General features: G+C 32.6%; 1 non-coding gene and 1 pseudogene across 1 annotated transcript; one reads left to right on the plus strand and one right to left on the minus strand.

Annotated features, from left to right (window-relative positions):
• Window positions 1-8,583: 8,583 nt before the first annotated feature.
• Window positions 8,584-8,747, plus strand: LOC126029601 (U1 spliceosomal RNA). Its single transcript, XR_007503026.1, has one exon. It is a non-coding gene; the product is annotated as a U1 spliceosomal RNA (small nuclear RNA).
• An 11,894-nt stretch (window positions 8,748-20,641) lies between these two features.
• Window positions 20,642-20,740, minus strand: LOC126029489 (uncharacterized; annotated as a pseudogene).
• Between the last annotated feature and the right edge of the window lie 985 nt (window positions 20,741-21,725).

Below are 21,725 nucleotides of genomic sequence, written 5' to 3' on the forward strand. Positions count from 1 at the left end.
TAAAAGAAGGAAAAAATAAAGAAAAATAAGCTCTCTAACTTTTTCTAGGTAATTTTTCATTATACACTATCCAAGAATATGTATATGTTATATTTCTACTGAAAACCGGTTACTTTTAAAAAAAACGTTAACGGCTTTATGATTGAGGATTAGAATTAATGAGAGTTGGGTCCAGAGAAATAGCATGGAGGTAGGGCATTTGTCTTGCATGCAGAAGAACTGTGGTTTGAATCCCGGCATCCCATCTGGTCCCCTGAGCCCGTCAGGAGCGATTTCTGAGCATAGAGCCAGGAGTAACCCCTGAGCGCTGCCAGGTGTGACCCCCTAAAAAATAAAATTAATGAGAGTAATAATATTTTCTTTCCCTGAAAGCACTTTTACTAAAGTGGTTATCTATTGGTTATAAATAGAACAGTCTGCTATAGAGTTGAAAGCAACCTACATGTAATATTTTTCTTTCTCAAATTGGCCCTTCAAATAGCAGGCTGGTGTATCTGTCTCTCTTTCTGCCCTCTGTATCTCTCTCTCTCTCTGTTACACATATACAAACACATACACACACATATATATGCATATAACAGAAAGAGTAGTTTTCAATAGTAACCATGCCAATTGATATTTTTACATATATTTGGTCTGTTTATGGAACTACATTTTCACTATTAATGATATTATTTTGTCGTAAGAATAAATCTGTTGGTAATTTAACAGTTAAGTTTTCCATATTATGTTTAATGTTTTTACAACAATACTGTTTTCAATAATTGAAGACTACATTTAGGAGTCTGCTTCAGCTGTGAAGTAAATAGCAATAATGTTCTACAATATGAACATTACGTATGTCGAAAAGCAACAACAACTTTATGTCAGGATATGTAGGTTAGGATTCACATATTCATTAGTAGTTCATTTTGCCTACTGTACTTCAGACCCTTCAGAAATTTCCTATTTGTTAAGTACACTGCTGAAGTGATACAACAGAAACAAAAGAGTCAAGAAAACTTTGCAACATTGAACAAGTAGTAAAATATATTTATATTAATACTATTTTTAGGATGGATAGTCTATATTTGGGTATTTCCAAGGTCCTTTTCAGTTTTAAAATGCCTTAGGTTTCATAGAAAATCATTGTTGTTTCTATCAATGCTCATTATGGGAGTAAAATTTTCTTTTCCTTTTTTATTTTTCTTCCATTATCTCTTCTCTTCTTTTTATGCATTTAGCAGTATTTATGTCTATAGGCAGAACTTGGAGAAATTGAGATTCATATCCAGATCACCATACAAATTAATATCTTAATATAGTCACATATTTTTGTATTCTAATACATAAAAATACATTGTTTCTAGTATAGAGTTCTCTTTTTAAAAAAATCTTGTGCAATACACAGTTACCAATTTGATCACTATTGAATTGCACTCATAAAATATTTCAATATCAATCCCTTTATCATTAAACATTTTCCATTATTAATGTTCCAAGTTTCCTTTCTGCAGTTCCCCCAGCCTGCCTCTATGTTGACGTTTTTCTTCTCTTTCTCTCTCTCTCTCTCTCTCTCTCTCTCTCTCTCTCTTTCTCTCTCTCTCTCTCTCTGCTCCATAGTACTTAGGTACTATGATATTCTATAGGATTACTCAATACTAGTCATGTGTCACTTTATTTTCTTTCAGCACCCAGTTCTTGTTCAGAGTGACTATTTCAACTATCATTGTCATAGTGGCCCCTTTATAGTTCTCTTTTAATTGTGCAATAGCATGATGTCTTAAAAATTAATTAACATACCTTACACTCTATTTCTAAAATATTCTAACTCTAAGTCAGTAAATTATAATATTTTTCTGTGGAAAATTATATACTGATGGCTGCTGATTTTACACAGTGGTGGTTGCTGAAGACTGGGGTACCTAAGCATTTTCTTTAAAAAAGAAAACAGCTTAACTTCCCACAACAATTTGCACGTCATTATACAAAATATTTGGTTCTATATGATAGTCTCTGATAGCATTTTATATACTTCCACCATATCTGAAGTTACATGCTCCAATGGAGCTTTAGGCCATTTACAGTTTACATTTTATATTTACAGTTGGTACTGTAGTATAGTCTTATAGGCAGGTGACTGGGTTCAATTCTTGGCACTGCATATTGTCTCTGAAATGGTGCCAGAAGTTAGTCGTGAACATAAACCCAAAGCAGAACTGGATGGGGAAAATGTAATTCCATTGAAACTTAAAGCTTTCTAGTAGATTGCAATCAACTTTTTTCAAATGTTTTTTCCTGTTAATATTTTTATCACTTTTCATGACTCATAAATGCTCTTAATTGCGATTAGAAAATTAAATGCTTTAAAAATTCAATACATATTTTCAGATTTATTAGAGAAATCACTAGTCCTTACAGCTACTATTTTGTGAAAAGTGCTTCATAAATAATTCTGTTGCCTAAATTATTTCTAACCCATGAACTATAGTTATGTAATTTTCACAGGCATGAAAATAACACTAATTCTTATATACTCTTTATCAAATGATCTTGGATGAACAGATAACTTTCTTTTTTTTTCTAGTGTGTTACTGATATTTTTCTTATTTATCACTTTTATTTCTTTTTAAAGAGAACACCACATATTTCCTGCTCTTTCATTTTTCCTGTCATATTTCCCCTATATTCCATAAGTCAGAGCTGATTTAAAGCAGTGCTGATGTAGTAAGCATCACTATTCATAAGAGTAAATTTTTTTCAATCACATAATATAGCTTTAATCATAATCTGATGTTATTAATCACATTATATAAATGCATTGCCTTTACATGTTTGTTTATATCCACATTATAAATAGAAATCAAGCAATTCCTTTTAGGTCTTTAATATTATTTTATTACCTCTTCATTATTTAATACTATTTGTATTGTTTAATATCATTCACCTTATTTAAAATGTACTGCAATATTTTTATAAGCAGACATAATATTTTGTTAGTTGAATAAAGTCCAATCAAGCCTTGAGATATCACATTCACACAACCCAGTTAGAGTGTGTTATCCTCAGCATCTAACAAAAATAGATAAGGACACTGTGATTTGGAAAATAATCTAGTTTTCCAGAAGCCCTTCTGCACATGAAGCATGTCTTTTCTGTTCTACTTTAAACCAACTGGATCTGTGCTGAAGAAACACTAAGCTAAGTCAATAATTATTTTTATATAGCTATGTTTGAATCATTAGTCCTTTCTTCCTTTGCCTTATTTATCTCTTCTACCTGGAATATTTTTCCACTTTACACAAAGAAGAATCTCATTATTCTATAAAAGTCAATAAAATGGAACTTTATCAAAAACTCATTCTTCTAACAATTACGGTAATTAAATATTCCATATCTTTATTTTCAGCAATTTGTCAATTTTCTTAGACATAGACCTAGACATAAGATACCAGCATGTAGTAGGTAGGAACCAAGCCTTTGTGATGGTTGTTGCTGTCATTTTTTTTGCCTTTTTTATTGTAAGAATTTATTCAAAAGACAAAATTAATTAACATAATGAGGTAAACTAACATAACATAATATAGTGACATAACATAACATATAATATAATTGATATAATAATAATACATGTAAGTCAAAAAAAGTTTCTAATTAAAAACATTTTTTCCATAATGGCTTACATATCTTTCACAGTAGTATTTTAGATACATATTAACAGGTAACTTTCTAATGAAAATTAGTATTTTGAAAGAAAATATTCTGAGTGGGATCTTTTTGCTTGGTTGTTTTTTGACTACTGAGTTGTACTCAATGATTTACTCCTGGCTTTGAGCTTATTCCTAGCTTTGTATTCTAGAATCACTTTTTAATGTACGCAGGGGACCACAGGCATTTCCAAAAATTGAACCTAGGTCAGCAAAGTGCAAAGCAATCATTGTAATCTCCAAATTATCTCTCTAACTCTGAGATGTGGATTCTTAGTGGTGTGTCCTTAGAACCCAGAAAGACAGTGTACCAGATCAGGCTATTGACTTGCGTGCATGCTACCCAGTTTTGATTCTGACATTTTATAAGATCCTCTGAACCCCACCAGGAGTGATTCTTGGAGCACAAAACAAGAAGTACGATCTGAGCATGTCCATGTATGTCATAAAATTCCTCTAACCCAAATAAAACTAAATGTAATCATTAAATATTCTGTAAATCATACTGTAAATATATGTACTTTGCTTTTCTATTTATAGAGCATAGACAGATTAGATTCATCAAAATCTTCAAGAATGTTTCGGGCACACCTAGATTACTCAGAAGTTATTTCTGGCTTTGTACCCAGGATTCATATTTGGTGGACCCAAGTACCTTATTGGATGACCTGTATCTAATCTAGGTAGACATTATGTAATGCAAGTGATGTGGCTCCTATATTATCTATATATTCTGACTCTGGAGTTTTTTGAATGATAAATGGGCACCAGCTTCAATTAAATGAACATCAGCTACATAACCCCAATCAAGAGTCAGCCTGATCTTGGAAGCCAGATATCGACATCTCTCCAGTTATTTAAAGTGCAAGATAACTTCTTCCAATATAAGATGAGTATCTTTATATAGGAAATATGCTATTAGGTATCATGATTTTTATCAACTTTCTGAACTGCCTACAAGAAACACACCTGAATAATCAGAGCAAACATAGACTAAAAGCCAAAGACTGGAGAGCAATTATTCAAGCAAACAAATCACTTAACAAGGCTGAAATGGCCAGAATAATATCATACAATACATACTTTAAGACTAAAAAGTTTATGAGACAGCGATAGGCATTTTTTTTACTAATGAATAAAGTTGTAAACCAAGAGAAATCACACTTCTAAACATATATGCAACAAGTAATGGCTCAACAAATTATTTAAAACAATTGCTGATAAACTTGAAGGTGTGATAACACAACAAATACTCCATATCTTTAATTTTCCTACACAAACCTTGTTGCCAGGAAACTGAAACTCAAAAAGACTGACACAGGATATTGCAGTTAGAGTATGAGGTATGTATCGGGGTGAGTATTTCAGTTGCAAACTTGTTCTTAGTGTTTCAACTAATACTGTATTACCTATGGTTTAAATGGTAAGACCAAAAAATATAATACATGTCATCTTTTCATTTTGTTTTTTCTTTTACATGGATTCATAGATGTTTAACAAAATGTTCCAGCTTGACTCTACTGAACATGACAAAATTGGTTGATTGCATTCAGACTGCTCTCTCTGTCTTTAATGTATATTTTAAAGAGACAATATGTAATGGTTTAAAAAATTAGTTAGCTTTACAAAAGACAAAAGATTAAAACACACAAATAGAAATAATGTGAGACTTCTGATATGTGCAATAATACACTTAAATGTAAAACAAACATCATAGAATAAAATGGACTAAAAGGCAAAATAAAGGTCTAACAGTGAAAACATGTGGCCCTGATTTAAGTTCAAAAGATAATTTGTAAGTACAGGAGGTAACTGCTCAGAGATGAGTCCTTTTTTTTCTACATGTAATATATGGGTTGGTCTCCTGGAATGACATGAGTTCATACAAAGGTCTAAGATTTTATACGACCACAAACTCAACATGTGCCAACATTGTTTAGCAACTCTGTTACTAAAAAAAAAAAGAAAGAAAGAAAATCTACTTTGAACTGTAGTAATTAACATATGGTATTATAAAAGAAAGCTAAATGCATGGATCCAAAGGAGATCTGTGCCTGGGCATAGACTTGAAGAGAAATCTCAAAATATTCCAACACACACAGAGCATCATAAAACACTGTCCTGGATTAGGGTTTACTAGAATTCAACAGATGTTTTCATGTATTTTATAAAACTAAAATTCCCTTCATAAAAGGAATGAAAGGCAATTCTTACATTCAAGACTTCTAAATCTAAAACTTAATCTGAATATTTAGCATAGAAGAATTAGAGGAAAATGTGTTTATGTTTTTTTCTAAGACTTGAAGATATTTTGTTTGATATGGAAGATCTACTTTTCCAGTTCTGATTCCATTGATACCATCCTGGATGGTGCTGGTGGAGGAGGAGAGACATTTGTGCCTAGTTTTGTGGGAAATGGCTATGATTCCAACACTTACATAATGAACTCCTTTAGTCAAGTATTCCCAACCCCTGATTTTAGCCCCTTCACAAAGCCTACTCTAATCTTAGGCCAGATGTCCAGCTTCAATCCTTCTGGAACAAAGCTGGGACTGCACCTTCCCTCTGAACTGAGAAAACAGAATTGTTTATTATTACATCCAATCCTTGATAACACCCGGAAAAGGAAGGCATCTTTTCAAGCTCATACATCTGGAATCTGATATCAGTTCCTGCTGATAGTCCAGGCATCTCCAGAGTAGGATAATAAGTGTAAAATTTATTTTCACCTTTATCCTGTCTGTCTCTTTTAGAAAAGCGCTATTTTACCACATTTTATGAACCCTTGTCCTTTTTTGGCTATATAATGTAACCAGAAATGTGTTACTTACTATATGAATTATGAAGTCAAGTGTTTTTGATAAAATTCTGGGAATTAAACTGCAATCTGTGATTGGAATGTTCATTTAACATATTTAATACTAAAATAATCTGACATAAAGATTATGTTTGAGATAGGCTCTTAATCTGCAGAATTATTAAGAGATGAGAATTAAATTACATTAATTCCCCTCCTGAGAGGAAAGTCTTGATTTGGCCAATTTCTAAGTATCCTTCCAATTCTGATATTCTGTTGTTCTCTCTTTGACTGGACAGAGCATAAATGCACCAAAATGCTATGAAAATAATTAAATAAATGAGGCCATTCATGTGTAAATATTTTCAATGACAGAATTTTTCATCCAATTTTAATTTATTACCTAATGCAAGTGGATTATTGTACATTTACATTAAACTCTTCATCCCTCACTTATAAATAAGTAGGATTTAGTGCTATAGTTATAAAGTTTTGTACTTCTAAATTATTTGTTAATAAAATTATTTATATATATTTTATTTAACTAAATTTTGTTTTTTAAATCTTACAGTATAAACCAGGTTTAATAAAATGTTAAATTTTATTGGAAAATAAATGTGATTACTTATTCTAGCATATTTATTAACATTATAAACTGTAAGAGTGGTCCGCATGTAAAAATGTTATAAAATATTATAAAATTGAGAGTTTTGAACAACTTTCAGGAGAGAGCCTATTTCTATTTCCCCAGAAAGGAACAGGCAGTAATAGACATAATAAATTTGGCACTTTCAAAATATAATTTGTTTTGCTGTGAGCAGTTTATTTAAATAGAAAGTACTGTTTAATAAGCTTTATTAGTTTTTTCTTATTTCATAACATACCAAACAATTCAGGTATGGCAATAAAACTAAAATCCAAATACTGAAACCAAAATAAGTATTAAAAATGCCTAATAAAAATATTTAAAAGTTTTAAATTGCTGTCTACAAAAGGGAAGAAATTATACAGGGATATAAACATAGACTTTTCAAATTTTTCCTGAAAATGGGACAGGGAACTTAGATATTTCTAGTTCTGTAATTTCCCACTAAGTTACTTTATAGTTTGCATCTTATATGTTTGAGCAAAGAATAAAATTACATAACATAAAAAAGTATTATTTCCTAATTTTCTTTGTTGTTTTTCTTTTCAAAAGTAATTCAACCTGGGGCCGGGCGGTGGCGCTGGAGGTAAGGTGCCTGCCTTACCTGCGCTAGCCTAGGGCGGACCGCGGTTCGATCCCCCGGCGTCCCATATGGTCCCCCAAGAAGCCAGGAGCAACTTCTGAGCGCATAGCCAGGAGTAACCCCTGAGCGTCACAGGGTGTGGCCCAAAAAACCAAAAAAAAAAAAAAGTAATTCAACCTGTCTTAATTCTATAATAAATTTTTTTCACTTTTTTTAAATTTTTTATTTTTAATTATGAGAACAATGATGCAAAGAAAGAGGACAAGGTAAAGATACAGTGGAAGGACAATCACCCATAAACAGAGTTCTCAGAAGAAATCCCCTTGCTGACACCTAAATTTTGAACTTACAGTCAAAGAACATTAAGAAAAATAAAACAGAACCCATGTACAATTACTTTGTCCACAAGTCCCTAGATAGTAGTACATTATAACATTTCTTAGCAGTACACAAAGCAATCTAAAGCCATGAAATTTATGTGACTCCTTAAAGATTGAAGGCATAGTATTCTTTTTACATTTTCATGCACATGCAATTAGTTTAAGTTAACATCAAAAGTTTAAGTGTTTTTTTTAAGGTTTTGAGTCAAAGGAGCACAATAAAAGACGGTGTTAGAGTGGCAAATATTGTTTGCATAGGTCCACCAAAATATTGGAAACATGGAAAGGAAAAGCCTTGGCCTAAATACAAGGAGACCCTAATCCTGAAGTTTCCTGGCATAAGACCAACTCTCTCTCTCTCTCTCACTCTCTTTCTCTCTCTCTATATATATATACATATAATTATGTGTATATATGTATATATTATATATGTTATGTTATTTCATAAAATGTTATGTCATAAATGTTATTTCATAAAAAATTCAAGAAAGATACTTACCTGACAGGGGCAATACCATGATCACGGAGGTGGTTTCCCCTGGGCGAGGCTCATCCATTGAACTCTGGGTGTGCTGACCCCTGCGATTTCCCCAAATGTGGGAAACTCAACTTCATAATTTGTGGTAGTGGGGGACTGCGTGCACGCTCTCCCCTGAAAAAAAAAAAGAAAAAAATTCAAGAAAGAAAATTAAAAATACTGACATTTGCAACAAAATTGATGAATCTGTAGAGTTTTATCCTAAGTGAATTCAGCCAGAGGACTAAAGACAACCCCATAAAATTATATTACATATGGCATAGAGAGAAAAATAATAGATAGAATGAATACATTTGATTATTTGTGGCAGGGTTACAGAAAACTCTTCATAAATGCTTAAAACACCAAGGGTATCAGTCAGTGATATTTAACAGGACTGTACCCTGCCTGATGAATATGTGCTCAGGCCTATTAATGCAGAGGTAGTTGGGCACCTTAGTGCTGAGGCATACTGAAACCATACCCAGCAGTGCTTGAGGGCAATGAGATATTAGTGATAAAATTCGGGGCCTTTATGCCAAACATTTTTTGAACACTTTATTTTCTAGTAGCCCCTTAACTTTTGTTTTTATCGAAAAAATAAAACTTTCTTTTTATTGGGTATGTATAAAGTACTCAAATATTTAATATTTAAATAAGTATAATCATACTCAAATATGTAATATTTAAATAACTACAATTATACATTATAATAAGTACATCAGGCAGAATCTGATATTAAAAGAAGCATATAAATATGAGCAACTCATGAAAATAATATTTGTTGCAGGATAGCTATTAAGGCATAAATGAATCATATACTCTGAAGTGTAGCTAACTGACATTGACTATATTTTTTCTTAAAAAGCGCTTGTTCCTTTATGAAGTAGGCTGCTATAATCAGTTTATCTGGTTTATCTGGATTTCCTAATTTTCACCCCTTATGCAGGTAGTTGTATAGTGTTATTTTTTTTATTTTGTCAGTAGAAATAAGTTGCAGTTTGACTTTTGCCCATTCTCCCTTATAATATATTAAGGTGGTGAAATCTCTAGAGAGAAATGAAACAGGAAGATAGGGAAGACTCCTGTCCCCAAAATGGCAATGAGTTCTTTTGATTAATAATAGTTCTTGGTACATAATAAAACCAAAGGAGGAACTTGAAGAAGTTATTTTGTCCCTAGCCCTCAGACAACTAGGACACTCCTTGTGGAAACTGGATCTAAGGCCTGATAAGAAGAGGTCTAGTAGGAACAAAGGTCAAAAAAGGAAGGTCAAAAAAAGGTCAAAAAAAATTAGCTGATCCAGACCATTCCCCCTGTCAACCACAACAGGACTCTCAACCTAGGTAAAACGCCTCATTGGAGCCTATTGGAGAAATCCTATATAAGCCAACTTGGAACAAAGGAGGCATGCACATGAACATGGTCTTTGCATACACAAGTAACCTGCATCTCCCCTCATGAGATGTAGACTTTCAGACTTTCATTCTTACTTGTGTACCAGAGCTCTCTCCAACTTTGGAGAAAATCCCATGTCTTCTAAGCACCTTATCATCTTCCTTTTTTATCTTCTTGACCTCTCCACTCTTTCATAGTAACTTTTTCCTTTTCTTTTTCCTCCCCCCTCTCCTTATCTCTCCTATATATCCTCCCTCCTTCCTCCCTCCATCCTTCCTTCTTCCCTTACTCCTTCCTTCTTTCTTTCTTCTTAACTAAAACAACAACAACAAATAAAACAACAGTCAGGTATTTTGTCAGTCAGAGAGAGAGAGAGGGAGAGAGCATAATAGGTAAAGGACTTGCCTTTTACTCTGGTAACCTCATTTCTAGCTTGCACAGCATATTGTCCCTGGATCCTGCCATGAGTGATCCCTGAGCAGAGAGCAAAGTGAAAGACTTGAGCACAGAATTGTGTGGCCCCCCCAAACAGACAAAAAACAGACATTAGTCAATATGAGCTATTTTAAGCTTGAAATCAATTCAGTAAAGATAGGGCAGGAGGTTTTATTTATTGTATTTGTGTAACAATAAATGTTTTGGACTGAAAAAAGTTAAATAGCAAAACATTTAGTAAAATGCTCATATTTTAATATACATATTTATATAAGTAAAAGTCTTATACCATAATAGATGAATTAATATAAAAAACTATTAACTGTCATTAATTTCATAATAGAAAAAGGAACTTTCTTTACATAAAATTCTGCCTTAAGTACATAGTTTATTAAAGACAGAAAATTAAATTGTTTTCCAAATTCAAAATCTATAATTACTTCTGGGAACAACTAAAATTATTAATACTTATTTTTGCCCTTTTTATGAAAGTAGCAGTATATAAATATGCATCACATTTGCAATAATGGCAGTGACTCTTTCCTAACTGCTTAGCTCTCAAGTTCTCTTAATAACTCCAGTCGGTATTTAGGGTTTGACAATGATGTATTTATAAGACCAAAGTAAAAACAAAGAACCTCTCAATGCTGATTTCTAATATTTCACTAGATCACTCCATTTGGTTGTATTCAAAATGATCATAACAAATGACCTTGACAAGGTGGACAAGTTGTGAAGAGGCAATCAGATTCTAGTTTCAGGAAAAATTTTATAACTAGAGATGTCAGAATTCAGTTAAGAGTTCAAATTTCTACTTAATTTTTTTCTGCCACACTGGTGATTCTCAGGGGTTACTCTCTATGCACTTAGAAATCGCTCCTGGCTTGGAAGACCATATGGGACACAGAGGAATAGAACTGTGGTCTGTCCTAGGCTATCATGTGCAAGGCAGATGCCTTACCACTTGCATCACCGTTCCAGCTCCTACTTAAATGTTTTTTCTATGATATTCGACCATATTTTGAAATGCTTCCATAGTTAAGAAGAAATGTATGCAGTATTTTAAACAAGATATTAATATCTTAAGGTAGAATACTTGTGGTATTTTTATGGTAGAATTTTGATACTTAAAATATGATTATCTATAGATTACAATAAATTGATTTCTCATAAAGTTCTAGGTATACCTGACATCTGTAAGAATATTATAAATCTCTCTGGCTTTTTGATATTAGAGGATATGTCTAAAAATCTGCAAAAAAAATTTAAGTAGAAGTTAAAGACTGAAAAACATACATTTCCCCCTCTTTGGCATCTGTGGGTAGAATGTAATATCAGATGCTAAATTTTGAAAAAAAAAAACTAGGAAATTACTTGTTAGAAAGTAGCATTATTTTATTAAGACAGATTAGAAACTCAGTTGTTTGATGATAAGAAATATAATTATTATTTTTGTTTTCTGAAAATTATAAAACATCAAAATTAGATTCTATTTAGTTCCAATTATACATATAAGATAGTCATTCTAACTCAGATACATGTTCTAAAGAAATTATAAATATGTCATTACAGTTGCTATTAAAGGACTCTTACAAATGATGATGAATACCGTATATGCTCAAGTATAAGCCAACCCTCATATAAGCTGATACCCCTAATGTTACACTAAAAACTGAGAAAAATTAGTGACTCAAGTATAAACTGAGGTGGAAAATGCAGCAGCCACTGGTAAATTTCAAAAATAAAAATATATACTCAAAACATTTCCAAAAATTAGGAAATTAGTAAGTTAAATATTTTTCATTATTTATTGCTAAGGAAAAACTGTAAATTAGCAAAAATACTTTAAAACTTTAAAGTTTAAAGCTTAACAGGTAATCAAGCTAAATCAGAAAGGTTAAAATCCTTCACAACTGGATTCCTCCTCCTCATCTGTATGTCCAAACAGAGCTTCAGCAGTATCTGATCTGAGGGTAACAGTATAGACATTGACATCTTCACTGAGTTCGCAGATATCATCATCACTGCTGTCAGTCTCATAAAAAGCTCATAATATTGTGTGTTAATAGTTCAGTGGCATCCAGTTCAGTTCAGCCGCCTAATTCTTCAGCTCAGCCGAGATTTGTAGACTGAGCTGAAGTACCACCCACTCCAGCAGACAGCAGAAGATAACTGGAGACTATGTGCAATTGATTCAGTTTGTGCAAACCAAATCAAATAACCAGTATGACCTGAGTATAAGACAAGTTCGCGTTTGTTGGCACAAATTTTGTGCCAGAAATCTTGGCTTATACTCAAGTATAAACGGTAACTTATAATAAATTTTATTTTAAAATTGATTTACTTTGAAGAAAACAGTATTGTTATATGTTTTTGAGTATGCACACTTTTAAATTCTCTAATTGTGCTTTAAATACCTTTCTTCATTATAGGTCAGTAAAGATTCAGTGAAATGATGATTTTGCTCAAAAACAAAGTGAGTAAGTTCTGTTGCAACTTTGGCATTTCAATATTATTGAACAAAGCAAAAACTCTTAGTAGTAGCCCATTCTAATTATCAAAAAACAATTTATTTCTTTGTTCTTCATTACTCCAACCTGTTTCAATCACTGTTCTTCAAGACAGAATTGAAATTATTTTTTGTTTTGTTTTGTTTTGTTTTAGGGGTTGGGAGGCACATCTAGCCAGTTTACTCCTGGTTCAGTATGGGGAGAGTTCCAGGTAGTACAGTGCTAGTTATCAAGTCCAATGCTCCTATATGCAAAGTATTCACTCCAGTCCATTGATTTATGTCTTTAGAATATGCACAGCTTTTCTTTTAGTAAAGAAACAGATATAATACAAACCTTCTTTATTATCTTTACAACCATCAAATTATATTTCCTTGACTTACTCTAAGGTTTAAAAACAAGGCAGTTTTATATAAAATTAGTCCCAGGATTGTTGAAGATTGTATGTAAAACAAGGACAAATTGGGGCTGGAGTGAGAGCATAGCAGTATGGCACAGGGATAGACCAGGGTTTTATCCCTGGTATCCCATATGGTAACCTGAGTCTGCCAGAAATAACTCCTGTGCACTGATGGGTGTGGCCAAAACAAAACAAAACAAAAGGAGAAATTATAAAAGACTATTCACAAAATTTATTATTTGATAACTTTAATAGAATTACCATGAGTTGTTAATGAAGATTTTATTTTTATACATATTTAATTGTTTAAATCTTATTACATGCATTATTTTACTTATTATAAATTCCAAAATATTATTATGCAGTTAAATATTAGAAAAATAAACTTTTTTTTGGCCACACCCGTTTGATGCTCAGGGGTTACTCCTGGCTAAGCGCTCAAAAATTGTGCCTGGGTTGGGGGGACCATGAGCTACCTTTACTAGCATATTTCAGGATTCCATCTTCAAAACGTTATTTTTTGTTATTGTTTTTGCCATAGCCTTTTATGTTTAGGGGTTAGTTATGGCTCTTGCATTCAAGAATAATTAAAGTTTTAGGAGAGTTTTGATACATAGAGTTTAGGAGTTTTGATACATAGTGTTGCTATGTATCCAACTTCTGTCAGCCGTGCAGGTCTTGTCCTATCTGTCCAGCCCTAGTCATTTAAGTCGAGGGAGAGATATAGACACAGAATAGTCTCACTCATCTATGGGATTTAAGAAAAACAAAAGCCAGTATGTTAATAGTACCCAGAGACTATAGAAATGAGGGCTGGAAGGACTGGACCATGATATGAGTTTACCATAAATATTACTGAGTGCAGTTTGGTAATGAGTGAAAGAAATAGAACGCCTGTCTAGAATACAGGCAGGGGGAGAGAAGAGGGAGATGGGGGGGGCATTAGTGGTGGTAATGTTGCACTGATGACAGGGAGTGTTTTTTTCTATAACTGAAACCCAACTGCAAACATTCTTGTAATCATGGTGCTTAAATAAAGATATCTTTTTAAAATGTATTATTCAAAAGCGCAGCCATGTTTGTTTTTCTGTGAATTTTAACTTAGATTCATATGTCACCTGAAGATAGAAACATTTTGCAGTCAATATTGGATATATGCCAAAATTCTCCCTATTCACAATATTACAGGATTGTGATTTGTATATTTTTCCCACCCTAACTTCCTTTCTTTTTAATCACAGTCTTCCACCCACATACCCAATTTCTTCCACAGGCAAAACAACATATTTATATAGAATACCAGCATCATCCACTTGTTGGGCACCAACCTTTCCCCAAAATAATCACCATCTTAGCACTGATACCGAATTACTAGTCAAAACATCTTGCTTCTTTTTAAGAAATTTCTTCTCTGAACACCAGGGTCCTTTTCCGACATTGATTTAAGCTCAAGACTTCCAAATACATCAAAGTTGTCTAATGAAGAGCATAGAAAAAGAAGCCAGTTTATATTTGAACAGTTTTCCTGAAGAAAATCTTGTAAGCATAGCAAATTTTCTAACCTCTGGCCAACAGTTTTTCCACTCTAAAAATAGTGATTTTACGCTTGTTTATTTTTAATGATAAATACCCAAAAATTCTTTAAAATAATATGCTATATCAATACAAAATAACTGTGTGTCATAATCAAATTAAGAACCATTTCAACTCCTTAATCCTTTACATCAATAATAATTTATAACAATAATTAATTTCTGTATAAAGACATAGTTCTATTTCATGCTACAAATCTAATTATGGTCCTGTTTCATATCTACTGAACTAAATTAGAAGAAATCAGATATGCTTGTAAAAGATTTTTAAAAATAAGTAAAATATCCTATCATGTCCAATTATTTCAAGAATGTTTACCTCCTGCTGTGTAAAACCAAATAGCAATTTTGTCTTGCTTAGGGCAGTATGGGGAGTCTGTATTTGCTTAAGCTTCATTTAAAATATATCCTACTGTACAAAATAACCTAGCAAGGATGTTGTGGTTCATTAACTCAAGGTCATATCATACTCAAAAAGAAACATAGTTTTTCCATTAACCTATAGATTTCTAGATAACTACCCAAAGCTCATTTGCAACTCAGGATAATTGCATAGTTTCAGCATTATACTTTTTATTTCATACATTTATTTTCTCAATATCTTTTAACCTTTCCTCAAACTGCTGATACATACCTGATTTTGTTATAACAATTCCTCCCATATTAGGCCTCCTACATGTGCCTGTTGGAAGCTTATTGGTATCTAAATTAGACTTGGCAGAAAATGAAAGAATTTTGCACTTTGGATCAGAACAACCTATAGGGTACCAGTTTTAAAGAAGAAAATTGAAAATGAAAAGAGGTTTGATGCTACAAGTACAAAGAGAAAAACATGTTTGCAATGGCATAGTTTAAAATACAATAACCTATGTTTATTTGTAATGTCTAGAGATTGCCATGATTTACTTAGCAGTAAACTGTAATTCTAGGATACATATGCCATACAAGTGATTTTCAAAGTACAATATAATAATGTGCATTCTTCCATAAGCACAAATTTACTAAATTTGAACTTTGATGCCTCATTTTTTATTGTTTATATATACTAAGTCTGCCAAAACATACTCCTTCTCTATAAAAAAGAATAAATTTTTGTTTTTAGTTACTCACTAATAAAAAAGAAGGTTGGTTAATGGGAAATAATTACATGTCTAGAAAAATATGTTGTCTATCTTTGAAGAATGTGAGAGAAGTTTGTATATAAAAGTACAGAACAAAGTACAGCACATACAAGAGACATCAGGGAACATCATTTGATAATTTAGCTACCAACAAATTGATACCATTCATTAAACAACTACATAAACATTAAACATCTATTATATGCTAAAGGTTTCTCTCTGCCACTTTATATATAATATATAAATATATTATAATGTTCTCATACCTACATAAAGAGACAGTCAAAAGTGTATAAATCTGGGATTTGGAAATAGAACAAGAAAAAGAAAGTAAAGCAAAGCATAAAAATAAAAGTTTTTCAAATATATTTCAGTACATAATATTTTAATAATTATATAAAATTTTGTTGAAACAATATTGATAGTCTAAAGGAAAAATAAAAATTTATGAGTGTTATTATAAAATATTTTTATTAGGGCTCTAAAAGGTTAATGTAGAAAGAATTAATAAAAATATAAAAGAAAATGGCATATGTTTTACTAAAATCAGTTATTAAAAATATCCACTTATGGGGCCAGAGTGATACAATGGTTTTAAGGGGAGTTTTCTAGAAAACTCTTAACCCTAGATTTATTTTTAAAGAGAAAAAAGATTAAATGGAGGAGGAGAAACACAAATATGAAAGGATCAAGGCCTGGTATTGGTGGTGTTAAAAAGTACAGAACTAACATCACTAATTATCAGGACTATGCAAATCAAAACTACAATGAGTTCCATCTCACACCACAGAGACTGGCACACATCACAAAGAACAAGAACAATCAGAGCTGGCTGAGATGTGAAGACAAAGGAACTCTTATTCACTGCTAAGTGGGAATGCCATCTAATCCAACCTTTATGAAAAACAATATGGAGATTCCGCAAAAAACCTGGAAATTAAACTCCCATATGATCCAGCTATTCCAGCCCTAGGGATATGCCCTAGAAACAGAAAAATACAATACAAAAATCTCTTCCTCACACCTATATTCGTTACAGCGCTATTTACAATAGCCAGACTCTGGAAACAACCAAGATGCCCTTCAACAGATCAGAGGCTAAAGAAACTGAGGTACATATACACAATAGAATATTATGCAGCCATCAGGAAAGATGAAGTCATGAATGTTTTTTTTAATACATGGATGTTCATGGAATCTATTATGTTGAGTGAAATAAGTCAGAGGGAGAAAAATAGACACAGAATAGTCTCACTCATCTATGGGTTTTAAGAAAAATTAAAGACATTACTGTAATAAGGCCCAGAGACAATAGAGGTAAGGGCTGTAAAGACCAGAAGGACCGGCTCACAATTTGAAGCTCACCACAAAGAATGGTGAATGCTGTTAGGGAAATAACTACATTAACAACTAATATGACAATGTTAAAGAATGAGAGAAGTAGAATGCCTGTCGTGAATACAGGCAGGGGTGGGGGAAGATGAAGGCATTGGTGGTGAGAATGTTGCACTGGTGAAGGAGGGTATTCTGTTTATGACTGAAACCCAACTACAAACATGTTTGTAATCATGGTGCTTAAATAAGATTTATATTAAAAAAATAAAAGCCTGGAACTAAATATTCAAGCTAACGTTGACATCAATGAATCCAGAAACCCAAAGTATAACAATCTGAATTTAAAATGGAACTGTTATACTGGCAGCCTGGGACAGGGAGTAGTAGAGGCATGGGATGTACTCTGGGAACATTGGTGGAGGGAGGTTGATACTAGTGGTGGGATTGGACCTGATTCACTCTATGTCTTAAAGCCAACTATGAAGATCTTTGTAAATCACAATGGTTTTAATAAAATATTTTAAAAAATAATGCAAAGTTTAATTTGTACATCACAGGTCTGAAAACCAACATTTTTTTTTTTTACATGTTCTAAACCCTCTTCTTTTCACATAAAAACTAGCTGAACAAACATGCAATTCTCCCACCTCTACAAGGGGGACTGGGCTTAAATAGCAGTACTTTGACACACTGACTCTGCTCAAGAGTGACCTCTGGAGATCTATAGGGAAACATATAGAACTAGGGTTGTAGGGATGTAAAGAAAGCATATAAAACACTGTATATCTCTCTTGTCATTTTTGTTTGTTTGTCTTTGTTTTTTATTTTGTTTTGTTCTGGGGTCACAACCGGCAGTGCTCAGGGATTACTCCTGGCTCCAGGCTCAGAAATCGCTCCTGGCAGGCTCGGGGGACCATATGGGACGCCGGGATTCGAACCAATGACCTTCTGCATGAAAGGCAAATGCCTTACCTCCATGCTATCTCTTCGGCCCCTCTCTCTTGTCTTTTAAACATAATATTTTAGTGTAAAAATTTGCCAAAGAGAACTCAAGGTATATATGATATGAGGAACTGAATCAAGTACCTAAAATCTAAGAGACTCTCTAACAGCAAAGGAGGCTGAGGCACGAAGGAAACATAAAAAAGAAATATAGCTTAGAATTGAATATGGTTGCCTCAGGATTCTTTATACTGAATTATGAATGTAAAGTGTGTCTTCATAGGCAAGACTTTTACATGAATATTTTTGTTCTGTCTTTATGAAATGAAAGTTTATATGACTATATATTGCAAGGATCAATTTCTTAACACTTCAAAATGTATGTTTCCTCATGATAGCCATCATCAAAGTATCAATGTCTTTTCACCTTAATTCACTGGAACCTTTCCCAATTCAATTACCCCTATGATAACCACATTCCCTAAAATAAGAGTCCAAGGGGTAGGGGACTTTCAGGCTATTGAATTTCTTGTCATATTTCTATGTTGGAACTAAGAACATGAATATAGAGCTAGTGTAGAAATGCATCTAATTTAAGCAGGAAGACTGTTAGATATTGTTGAAATGTTTTGAGAAAAAATTAAAAAAAAACAAGATATAATTTTAGCTAGGAAAAATGTGAAAATTGAAAATTAGTAGAAAAAAAAACATTAAGAAAAATAGAAACCTCAGCTCATACCAAACAGAAATACTAGACATGAGAGTTTATTTTTTGATTTTTGGTTTTGGCTTGTTTCTTAAGCTTAAAATAGAAGGAGATTTTTTTTTTTTTTTGGTCAGCTTGTAATTGAAGTTAGAGAAAGATATGGCTATCACATGAACTTATAATAGGGCTCATTAGATGTTAGACTGCCTCCTGGACACATTTTTTAATTTAGTTGTTGCAGTTTAGACTTCATGCTTAGAGTGCTGTTGACTCTGAAATTCAGGTATATAGATATAATACAAATCTATATCACTGCTATGCTTAAGGAGTCGATCCTTCCCCTGTTACCTTTTGCCTTTGACTCACTATCTTCTTCCCTCCCCTTGGTTTCATTCTTCTCCTACCCTTATTCTTTTTTTTTTTTTCCTCCTACCCTTATTCTTAATGCTATCAACATTAGTCTTCTATACCCGCTTCTGGGCAAGGAGATATTAGTAAAGATATAACAGAAATCTTATGGTGCAAGAAAGACAGTATTGTATGTATGTTGTTTGTTTTTGCATGAAGCTTACTCTTTGAACCTGGAATCTCATATGGTTTGTCAAGAACGCCACCAGGAGTGGTTCCTGAGTTCAGAACCAGGAGTAACCCCTGATCATCTCTGGGGTTGCTCAAAAATAAAAAAAGGAAAGATAATTAAAAATCTTAAAATCAGGGTTTATCACTGAGCAGTGGCTCAGTGATAGGGTGTTTGCTTTGCATACGGCTGACCCAGGACGGACCACGGTTTGATCCCAGTCGTCCTGTATGGTCCCCCAAGATAGGAGCAATTTCTGAGCTCAGAGACAGAAGTAATCCCCTGAGCATCACCGGTGTGGCCCAAAAAGAAAAAAAAATCTTAAAACCATTTCAATAGATACAGAAAAATGTTTACAATAAGCTACATTAGGGAAAGAGAGATATCACAGTGGTAAGGCATTTGCCTTGCTGGCAGCTGATCCAGGATGAATGGTGGTTCAAATCCTGGCATCCCATATGGTCCCCCTTGCCTGCCAGGAGTGATTTTTGAGTGAAGGGTCAGGAGTAACCCTGAGCGCCACTGGGTGTGACTCAAAAACCAAAAAAAAAAAAGTTATATCAACTTTTACTGTAAATTTTAGAAATCAGAGAAATTTTAATAGGATAAATAAAGGATAAATGCAAAAATTTAATTGAGAAATCACACATATTGAAATCTTTCCACTTAAGATAAGGAATGAGATGAGAATGATCATTTATACCATTTTAACTCACTTTAGTAACTGGTTTCTATATGACATTTTATATATATATATATATAAATTAGTATAGCCATGGAATTTTTATAATGAGAATATTTAATTATATAATGTTAAAATATAAAATTATAATATATAACAGCAAAATAATAAATATACAAGAATCACTTGTATTTCTTTAGTATAGAAAACATTTTTAAATAAAATATTTTTGGTCTCATTAAAGATAGTAAATGTTTTCAAACAATCTAAGAAACTATATATGGTCAGTATTAGAGAGTATAATGTTAAATTAGGGTATATTATAATAGAACTCAGGAATATGAATTGATGATTGTTAATTAAAATTATTCTTGCACGGGGGCCATGCTAATCTTCTCTGTATCATTCCAATTTTAGTATATGTTACTGCTACCATGTTGAAAATAGTAGCATTTTTAAAATATTATGTTACTGACATTATCAAGTAATAATATAATAATTATGAGAGTAATATTTTATCAAGGATGGATAAATAAATCAACTACAAAAAACACAGAAACAAAATCAAATGTAAAAAATCCAGGATAGAATAATACTGAAGCATTATATTCAGAGATATTTGTATTTTATTTTAAGCTATTTTATAATACAAGAGAAATGTTTATGTAGTAGCAACCTATAAATACTAGAATTGTAAAGTTGAAAAATAAAGGACACAGTGATTTTGAGACATATGCTTAGTTTTTCTGTCTGATGCATTGTTAAACATAAAAATACATAGAGGTAATGGTGTATGTCTTGCATGTTACTGATCACTACTTGATCAGTAGTATGATAGTGGTCCCTGGAACCTTGTAGGTATGTCTCTGGAAAAATCTGGGAACAAGTAGGATGGTTCTGAAAATCTCCAGTACCACAAGAATTAAACAATACACTCTTAGGTTCTGCATTAAATAAACCACTATGTTGACTGAGACAATCACAGAGAGTGCTGCCTAGGCTCCATAAATACCACCTGAGAGAATCCACCCCTTAAAAAAATGTAATAATATGGTTCCTACTCAATAAGGATACAGGTAACAAATATAATGTAGTATACAATGGATAATAAATAATAAAAACCTTTTATCAGGACTTCCCCTCTATTATGCTTGATAATCTTGTATTTATAAATAGAAAATTTATTAATTCTCACAAAGTTCCAGATTGATTGGCAAATTTGATCATTACTTTATTATAAAAGAAAGAAGAAAATTTGAGGCTTAGTAAAGCTAAAGCTTCTGATATGTTGAGATTTTGTGACCTATTTACAAACAGGTAATTGGATTATAAAGTTGACTCTAGAACTGTGGACACTTATAAGAAAAGAAGAGCTTAGAACCAAAGGGAAAAATCAATAAACAAAGGCAAAGTAGAAT

This window comes from Suncus etruscus, chromosome 1 (genome assembly GCF_024139225.1).
Source record: "Suncus etruscus isolate mSunEtr1 chromosome 1, mSunEtr1.pri.cur, whole genome shotgun sequence".
NCBI lineage: Eukaryota > Metazoa > Chordata > Mammalia > Eulipotyphla > Soricidae > Suncus > Suncus etruscus.